We start from the raw sequence: 9,649 nt of genomic DNA on the forward strand, positions 1-9,649 counted from the left end.
CCTCCAAAATATTCCAAATTAACTGGAGGTGGTGGAGAGTGGACTTAAGCAAAAAAGGATTCTTGGAGAAGAAGAGCTACCTTAAATTTACTTGCGTTTGGCTGAGTAACTATGGTAGAGTGAAGAATATTCCATGCTTTAATTGTACGGGGGAAGAATGAATTGCTGTACACATCTGTCTTGATAGCTGGTATCTCAAATTGGAACGAATGCCCTCATCTGCTCCTAATAGGTTTGGGTTTGGTGTAGGTTTGGTAACCTATGTCGAGCTGACCAGGACTTTGCCCAACTCCTGGAGATCCACACAGAGATAGATAGTTTTCTGATGGTTTTCTCTTTCAAGTTGAAGTGAGGAAATGTAAACCTATATTAAAGGACTCCTTACAAGAGTTAATTATTAGGGAGAACTCAAAGTGCAAACTGATGCCTCGCTATAACTGTAGCAAGTCGCACCCAACAGCTTTGATCTGGATGGATCAGGCAGGCTGCCCAGAATCACAGTCCAATGTCCCTGACACACACAGCCACCAGGGCCTGATGAAGAGTGCTGATCCCATTGACACTGCACTCCCTCGAGGCCTACAATAAGGTCAAAAGACACAATGCTGCAGCTGGCTCAGTGCAGGGGTCCTCGGCAGAGCAGACCTTAACAGAATGCAACGCCTGGGCTGTACCTTTGCCTACTCTCAATGTTGCCATGAATTAAAAACGTTGTTTGAAGTCTCTTACACTATGAGATGTGTAAAACCTACTAAAATCGAAGTCAATATTTTTTAAGTAGGGTCTAGTCAATGAACGTAATGACAGATTCACCCCCAATCCCAGATCTGTCAATGACTCTCTGACTAACACTGCATGCACACAAGCCTGTGAATTCCTTCAATTCAAATGGCTGAACCCTATCTATTCCTACTTATTGAAACCACCAGCAATAGTCGGCACAAGGTATTACCTTTACTGTTAATACCTTTACATGCTAATCTCAAAAGAAATAGGCATCTGATAAAAATCCAAATGGTGGATAAAATTCTACAAGAAAAGGAGCCTGCCATATGTACTCCAATTGCTCGGGGTACACGGCTCAGGTTTTCAATACAATTTTAATAATAATTATTATCATCTAAAATAGTCTGTGAAGCCAGTGCGATACGGAATGGCCACAAAACTGAAATCCAGCCAGCAATAGCCAGCTTCCAAAATCATTAGTAAAAACTCTGAGCCTTCATTAACGATGATGCAGTGATGCTGAGTTCAGTGTTTTCTGACATTCAAAGCTCCATTACAACTGGTCCGTGCCTTTCAGGGTGACTTCTTTTCTCCACCACAGCTGAACAAGTGAGTGTTTGTCAGCGCTCAGATATCCTGTTGGAGTCCTTCATCATCCGTGACTCCCACAGTCGAAGCCTTTATTCGTGAAGCCGCAGATTACACCCATGCAGAGCCTGGCCTCAGCTTGTCCAACTGTCCTGATAAAACACGACAGGGCTGTGGTCAATCTGGAGTGCGGGTATCACATGATCCTGCTGAACAAGGTGAGACTCTAGTTATCTACTGAGATGGATTGTTGATGCTTGCCAAAGTTTACTTAAAGTGAGCATTGCTGATATGAAGTTTTTTTACCTCTGCAATGCAGAAGATACTAATATTACAAAGTCATTTTTCTCAAATTGATCTTGAACCTAAAATAGTTTCAGAAGGAGTGTGCCTCATACCAGAAGTCTCTTCCCAGAATCAGAAATTGTGGCGCCCAATGGATACTGGCTGACTAGTAAGAGCGTTACTTGAGCAAGATGGGAATAGAGCGATGACTCTATCTAGCCCGATGATTCTTTCTTTCAGGTGGTTCACTTACTTATTTAACGGTTGATGTTATGAACTAGTCTGTGTTGCATTAGGGCAACAAACACACAACAGGGAGGGCAAGGTTAGTAAAAAAAAGGACAACATTCAACACGGGTTGATTAGTACGGGTGTCAGGGTTTATGGGGAGAAGGCAGGAGAATGGGGTTAGGAGGAAGAGATAGATCAGCCATGAATGAATGGCGGAGTAGATTTAATGGGCCGAATGGACTAATTCTGCTCCTATCACTTGTGAACTTGTGCACTTGTGAACATATAATGCTCACCTTAGGATTGGAGTCTATCATTGACACAAGTTGGCTCCTGGGGTGGGAGATTGCAACCTTCACGTGGTCCACCCTGTTTCAACAAATGCAATCAACCTGGCATGCACAAACAGAAGATCAAACAGAACAAGTTGTCTTACAACTTTAGGCTGTGCACGCCATACGCAACAAGAAGTTGGCTCCTAATTCCAATCTCCTCTGCTCTTCAAGAGCAAGAGAACTGGTCACTGCACGGGCATTGAGTCCCCAGTCATTGTCTTCTGTATGTTGACAAAGATGTAAACATGTCCACTACTGTGACCACACACTGCTTTAACACGTATTACTTGTCAGGTCTTTTGCTTTCCTAAACAAGGAAAATGCTGCATAAATTGCTGATTTTCTTTTTAACATTTCACTGGTCTTATACCTGGTTGAAAAGTCTGTGTGTGTACCAATCAGCGATGCGTTTAGTGCTGTCTGAACACTAATGGCCAGATGTAATTAAATCTGCATTGGAATCAATGGCTGTGGGTTAATTATTCACCACAATACCGGTACCCATTGTTCAGGGTGTAGCCAAATTATGCTGAGAAAATGAGCACAACCAACAAGGAACTACCGAGTTCCCCAAACTTTCTGATAGTAATATTCAAGGAGCAATATCGCCCTCTGTTGATACTCAGTTAAAACATTTAAAAGAAAGAAGAAAATTTAAATCAGCCGTTAATGAAAGAAGAAAGTAAAGAGCATGTTGTAAGAATTAACACATGACTGTCCAGCAGTTTGTGAACTTTGTATTGTGAAATGATTGCTCTCTGTGGAAGCGACAGCCTATTGCACTTTATCTGTTTATTTATGTGTATATATATGGTCTGTGCTCTATAGACACACTGAACCGTTATGTATTTATGCTTACTATATTCTGTTGTGCTGCTGCAAGCAAGAATTTCATTGTCCTATCTGGGAGACATGACAATAAACTCTATTGACTTGACTTGAAGTTGTCCATTAACCATGAGCACAATTTTAGCAATTAGTTTGAAATATCTCATAAAGCAATGCTACTTAACCCTGGTCTCTTCACTGGTTGTTCGACATGGGTCTTTTAAATGTTTTCGAAGGGTAAAACGGAACACCTTAAAGTCCATATGAAAAGCTTAGAATACAACTCAATGAACAGCAGTGACCAAATCATGGACTGAAGCTTGTAATTTATCATTAAACATGGAGCAATCAGTGATATAAATTTCCCTCCTGGGATAAATAAAGTTTTATTGTATTGTGTGACTACATTACAGGGCAGCACACTGGTGCAGCTGGTAGAGCTGCTGCCTCACTGCACTAGAGACCTATTTCGATCCTTACCTCCGGTGCTATATGTGTGGACTTTACATGTTCTTCCTGTGACCAGGTGAGTTTTCTCCAGGAGCCCTGGTTTCCTTCCACTTTCCAAAGATTTGTCGGTCAATTGGCCTCTGTAAATTGCCCCTAGCATGCGGGGAATGAATGTGAAAGGGGAATAATACAGAACTAGTGTGAACAAGTGATCGCTGGTCAGGATGGAATTGGTGGGCAGAATGGCGTGTTTCCATGCTGTATCTCTAAACCAAAAACCTATTCTGGCATTACAATTTTGGTGCTTTTTAGATCATGCTTCCGTTTGGACTGGTAGATTAACTAGTTCAAATGGAAAACCTGGCAAGTGAACCTACAAGTCAAGTTATTGTATTGATGGAAAGTGCATACAAGAATGCCAGAGAATGTTAATTGAACACAAGTAAATCCTATAGTCCACAGTCAAAGAGCCAAAGCAAAATCCAAGACAATGAAAATGACGCTTCATCACATGGCCATCATCCAGGATAATGACAAATGAGACCCATTCAAAACAACCAATATTGTTTCAATAACCAACTTCCTTGTTTGATACGTCACACAGAAAAAAATGATAGAGAAGGTCATTGGTCTCATATGAACTGACATACGACAACAGCTCATGTTCATAGCAATATGTAAGGACTAAGGCAGTGTCCAAAACATACTTGTGAGATCAATTCAGTTGGTGCTATTATTACAATTGGTATCATTAAGCTTAGTCTTGTCGATTCAATAGACAATAGACAATAGACAATAGACAATAGGTGCAGGAGTAGGCCATTCGGTCCTTCGAGCCAGCACCGCCACTCAATGTGATCATGGCTGATCATCCCCAATCAGCACCCCGTTCCTGAACTCTATCTAACTCTCACTGGTTCAGGGCAGGCAAGTTTTTCAGTGGGAGACGGGAGAGGAAAAAAACCCTCACATTTTGACCTCCTACAGGTGGTCACGGTGGCGCAGCGGCAGAGTTGCTGCCTCACAGCGAATGCAGCGCCGGAGACCCGGGTTGGATCCTGACTGTACAGAGTTCATACGTTCTCCCCGTGATCTGGGTGGGTTTACTCCGAGATCCTCAGTTCCCTCCCACACTCCAAACACGTACAGGTTTGTAGGTTAATTGGCTTGGTAAATGTAAAGATTGTCCCTAGTGGGTGTAGGATAGTGTTAATGTGCGAGGATCGCTGGTCGGCACTGAAGGGCCTGTTTCCACGCTGAATCTCTAAACTAAATTAAACTAAACTAAACTACAAACCAAAGCCTAAAACAAGCAACAAACATAATTCAAAGAAAAAACAGAAAGGAAAACCGAATCTGGCAGCTCATTCAGAGAGTGAAGGCCATTAGAAGCAATAACAACAAACAGGCAGAGTTTTGAAAAAAAGTGTTGATTAACAACAAGTGCATTGCTGTGAAGATTAATCTCGGCACAAAATGTACCAGAATAAGTCAAAATCACTCCAGCAAGAAAAGCGACCAACTTCACATTTTTTAACCATTCACTTACCCTGCCTGACTCCCACTGAATTCTCTCTGCATCCTCCTTAAAACTCACACAGCCACCAGTTTTGTGTCGCTGCTTTGACTTGGATGTGTTACATTGGAAGCTTCACCACATAATTGATATTATTGGTAAACAGCTGAAACACTTAAACAGATCTATGCAACACCCCACCCACTAGGCACAACCTCTCAAGCTGAGAACTGGTCCATCAGTTCCAACTCACTATTTTCTATCCATTAACCAATCCTCACGCAGTGCCAATATGTTACCCCAAACCTCGCATGATCTATTTGTGCCCAATAATCTCCCATGTGGCACCTTGTGGAAGACCATCGGAAAGTCAGAAAGCACCACTCAGCCCCATGGGTTTAAGAAACTGAAGAATATCCCAAAAGCCAGTGCCAATTTGGTGAAAGAGGCTGGGCTTTGATGAATTAGACAAATATGACCCCGACTGCAAGGCGGAGGATCAACCAATGAAGATCCATTAGAGTTTGAGCAACCGAGATTGGTGTTTGGGGCCAAGATGCTCAGCTATGTCTTCAATTAAACCAGACGTCCAGGGGAAATGTTGACGATGAGTGAGGCTCCATTGTCCTGTTTATCCCTCGTAAAATATCTGTTGGCGAAGACAAAAAGAAAATGCGATGTCGAGAATCTTGGAAGAGCTGGGCCACAATGCCGGCATCATTTGTAGATCACTCGCCGCTAGAATATCGGCTTTTTGAATTTCCCTTTAGATCTCTCAGGTTATCAGAGTGGTAATTAAAGGCAGACATAATCCTAAAGTCACAACCTCCAAGGAGAAGATTAAAGTGATTTTCGGCTGCTCCAAAGTCCGTGAGGAGAGCAGCCTCTTCCGCAAGGATCAGGAAAACTGAAAACCTGCTACAACTAAATTCATATAATAGTTAAATTGCATGTAGATTACCTACTTGTGTTTTTAAAACTGGAGAGATTATGTTAATTGTGTACTTGTGTTTTTTAACATTGGGGAGATTATATTAATGATGTTTTGTGTACTTGTGATTTAAAGTGGAAGAGATATATCTTAAAGCGCTAACATTGATCTTTCTGCATCAATGTCTGTGTTCATATTAGGATTGCCTTTAGTCAGGAGAATTCCATGGCATTGCTGTTTCATGACAAGATAACAATTACACCGACATCCTGCTTGTTTGCAGCAAAATGTATAAAATCTAATTATTTAAATAGTTTAAATCTTGTAAGTAAACTTCTTCAACTTTGTTGGATGAATGCTGTGCCTCGTGTATTTGTGATGTGAACCCAAGTCCTTTGAACCTAAATGGTGTCCAATGGTTCAATGGTATTTTATAATTGACAAGGTTTTTCAGAGCACCACAATGACACTGATCAGTGCATGCAAAAGTCCAATAGTTCTTTATTGTCACGTGTACCCGAAGGTATAGTGAAATTTGATTTTACCATGCAGTCATATAAAAAAAGCAACAAGATACAAAATTACGTTAAAAATTAAACATAAACAGCCACCACAGCGGCGTGTGAGAATCCCTAGAGCACACAGCACATGTGGAGACCCACAGCTATCAGTCCAATGTCCGGGCCACTCACACACTACACTGTGATGTGACCAGAGTTGCAACGACCGCTTGTCCCTCTCTCTGCAGTCCCTGTCCGCCCGAACAGTCACAAAGCCGCCTGCACTTGCACCAGACTCCAGGACGCTCCCGTGGCATGACGCCCCCTCAACACCGAGACCACCACACTCAAGGCAATCCCTCCGAGTCCCCACCAGCACAGGCAGCATCCATCTTGCTTTCAGTGACCTCGCACTCCTCACAGTGATGGAAGGCAAACAACTTTTACCTTCTTCCTCCTTTTCTCCCGTGGTCGGGGCGATCGAAACATCCGCAGTCAGCGATCGAAGTCGGCGATCGAAGCCCCCGCAACAGGGCGATTGAAACCCCCACAACGGGGCAGTCGAAGCGGCTGGCGTTCCCGTAGCCGATCCCTAACAAAGAGACTGCCAGCTTCACGATGTTAGGCCGCAGTGCAGACGGATATACAACACGGAAAAATTTGCATCTCCGTCGAGGAAAGAGATAAGAAAAAGTTTCCCGAACCCCCCCCCCCCCCCACATAATACAAAAACTAAAGATTAACTAAAGCTTACAAATAAAACAGACTAAAAACAACACGACTGTTGGCGAGGCTGCCACTCACGGAGCCACCAAGGAGTTTAAAAACAATCCTATCTCACAGTCTGCCAACACTGTACCAAAGCCACTTCTTTTTGTGCTGCCATCTCACCACTAGATGGAGTGGATAACAACAGAATCACATCTTTACATGGGACTGCTCCCAAAAAAGAATCAGCACAACCTCCTTGCTAATGTCAATGTATGAATTAAAAGCAATCAAAGAACGGCATGCAGTAACTAAGCAGGTCGGGCAGTCGAGAAAAGGAATAGGTGACGTTTCGGGTTGAGACCCTTCACCAGTCTGAAGAAGGGTCATAGAAACATAGAAACATCGAAAATAGGTGCAGGAGTAGGCCATTCGGCCCTTCGAGCCTGCACCGCCATTCAATATGATCATGGCTGATCATCCAACTCAGTATCCTGTACCTGCCTTCTCTCCATACTCCCTGATCCCTTTAGCCACAAGGGCCACATCTAACTCCCTCTTAAATATAGCCAATTAACTGGCCTCAACTACCTTCTGTGGCAGAGAATTCCAGAGATTCACCACTCTCTGTGTAAAAAATGTTTTCCTCATCTCGGTCCTAAAAGATTTCCCCCTTATCCTTAAACTGTGACCCCTTGTTCTGGACTTCCCCAACATCGGGAACAATCTTCCTGCATCTGGCCTGTCCAACCCCTTAAGAATTTTGTAAGTTTCTATCAGATCCCCCCTCAATCTTCTAAATTCTAGCGAGTACAAGCCGAGTCTATCCAGTCTTTCTTCATATGAAAGTGCTGACATCCCAGTCCCGACTCAAAACATCACTTATCCTTTTTCGCCAGAGATGCCCTTGACCAGCTGAATTACTCCAACACTTTGTACCTATCTTGCTTAATCAACCCCCTCCACTAAACCAGGCCAATTTCACTGCCGTTTTACTCCAACAGGAACTGCTCCTTGCTTTGTGACCAAACATACCAAAGGGTTAACAAGAGAAATGTAATGTTCAGAGCCGATGCTTTAGGGTGTGGAACTAAGCGGGTAAAGGGAGGGCAGGCTGAGAGGAATGTGTATGTGTGTGGTGTTCTACAATTACCAATGGCTGGGCTTTGGCAGGGCTGGGCAGTGGCCCTGGAAATCCCCTGCTCCGGTTCACTTCCTGGAGCCTGTGGCTTCAATAAGAAAATTCACAATAGGGGATTTCAGAAACAAAGTTGTGAATACAATTACCATGCCATATATTTGGGAACGGATTTCACAGGGAGGAAAGGTCATGAGCAAAGTATTCTTAGAGATTTACAATCTATTACAGCGCTGTGTTTTTAATGCGTTGCTATTTTCTCCCTTCCTCTCCTGAACACAACAACTTATACCAGGTGGTTTCCCTAGCATGCGGAAACATCCCCATACCCCAACTTCCTGCATGAAGTGTGACACTCGGTCTGATTGAGCTGCTAGACTTGCCCAGGACTGGCGTGGAAACAGGGCCTCAAGCACAGCTTCTACCGGCCTCTTCCCCTAGGCCAGGCCATTAACTCCCATTTGACATTGCAAACTTAGTGCAATGATATCGATTCACGATATAGTCACAGCCAGCGTATTATTTGATATGGATAGTTTATTACCTGTCCTCAGTGCTTGATTCCAAAGCCGCCTACATTGGTACCATGTGATTAAATCTTGTGTTGCTTATACCCATCCAGGAGTTAATTCCCAAAATGTAGAACTCTCATCTGCAAATGGTAATTGATGGCCAGTAAATTGTTTATTAAATCTTACTATTTGATGTTGAGGCCCATGGCACAAATAGTTTACATGGAGTTTATATAGAGTACACTGTAGAGCACAATGTGTATAGGCTTTATACAAAATATATGTATATATATTCTGTTAATGGGAGAACTCCTCCTCTTCCCATTGCAATATCCCTTTGGTACTGCACTGGTCTGGCAGGCTAGAGCAGTGGTTCCCAACCTTTTTTAGCTCATGGCCCCCTTGGGATCTTTTAATTTTTCTGTGCCCCCCCCCCTCCCCCTGACATTATTAGCAGAAAAAAAGTACTTTGATATTATACCTTCCATAAAAATATCAGTGTCTATTAATTACACATATATTCTCTTTTATTCTATTCCACAAACATCAAAAATATTTCAACTGCATAGATTTAAATTTATTAGAACTGAAATTTAGGAGGCAACAGGGTGGTAGCTCTGTGGCCCCCTTCATTGAACCTGTGGCCCCATAAATCCCAATTTTTTTCTGTGGCCCCCCTGAAATTTGCCATATGTCCCCAGGTTGGGAATCACTGGACTAGATTACCTTTTTTGACAGCCATGATCTAGTTGAATGATGCAGCAATCTGACGGGGGTTGAATTATCAACTCCTGCTCCTAATTTGCTTAATGTTTTGTGTAGGAAGGCACTGCAGATGCTGGTTTAAACAGCAGCTAGACATAAAATGCTGGAGTAACTCATCGGGACAGGCAGCATCTCT

This window comes from Amblyraja radiata, chromosome 29 (genome assembly GCF_010909765.2).
Source record: "Amblyraja radiata isolate CabotCenter1 chromosome 29, sAmbRad1.1.pri, whole genome shotgun sequence".
NCBI classification, from domain to species: Eukaryota; Metazoa; Chordata; class Chondrichthyes; order Rajiformes; family Rajidae; genus Amblyraja; species Amblyraja radiata.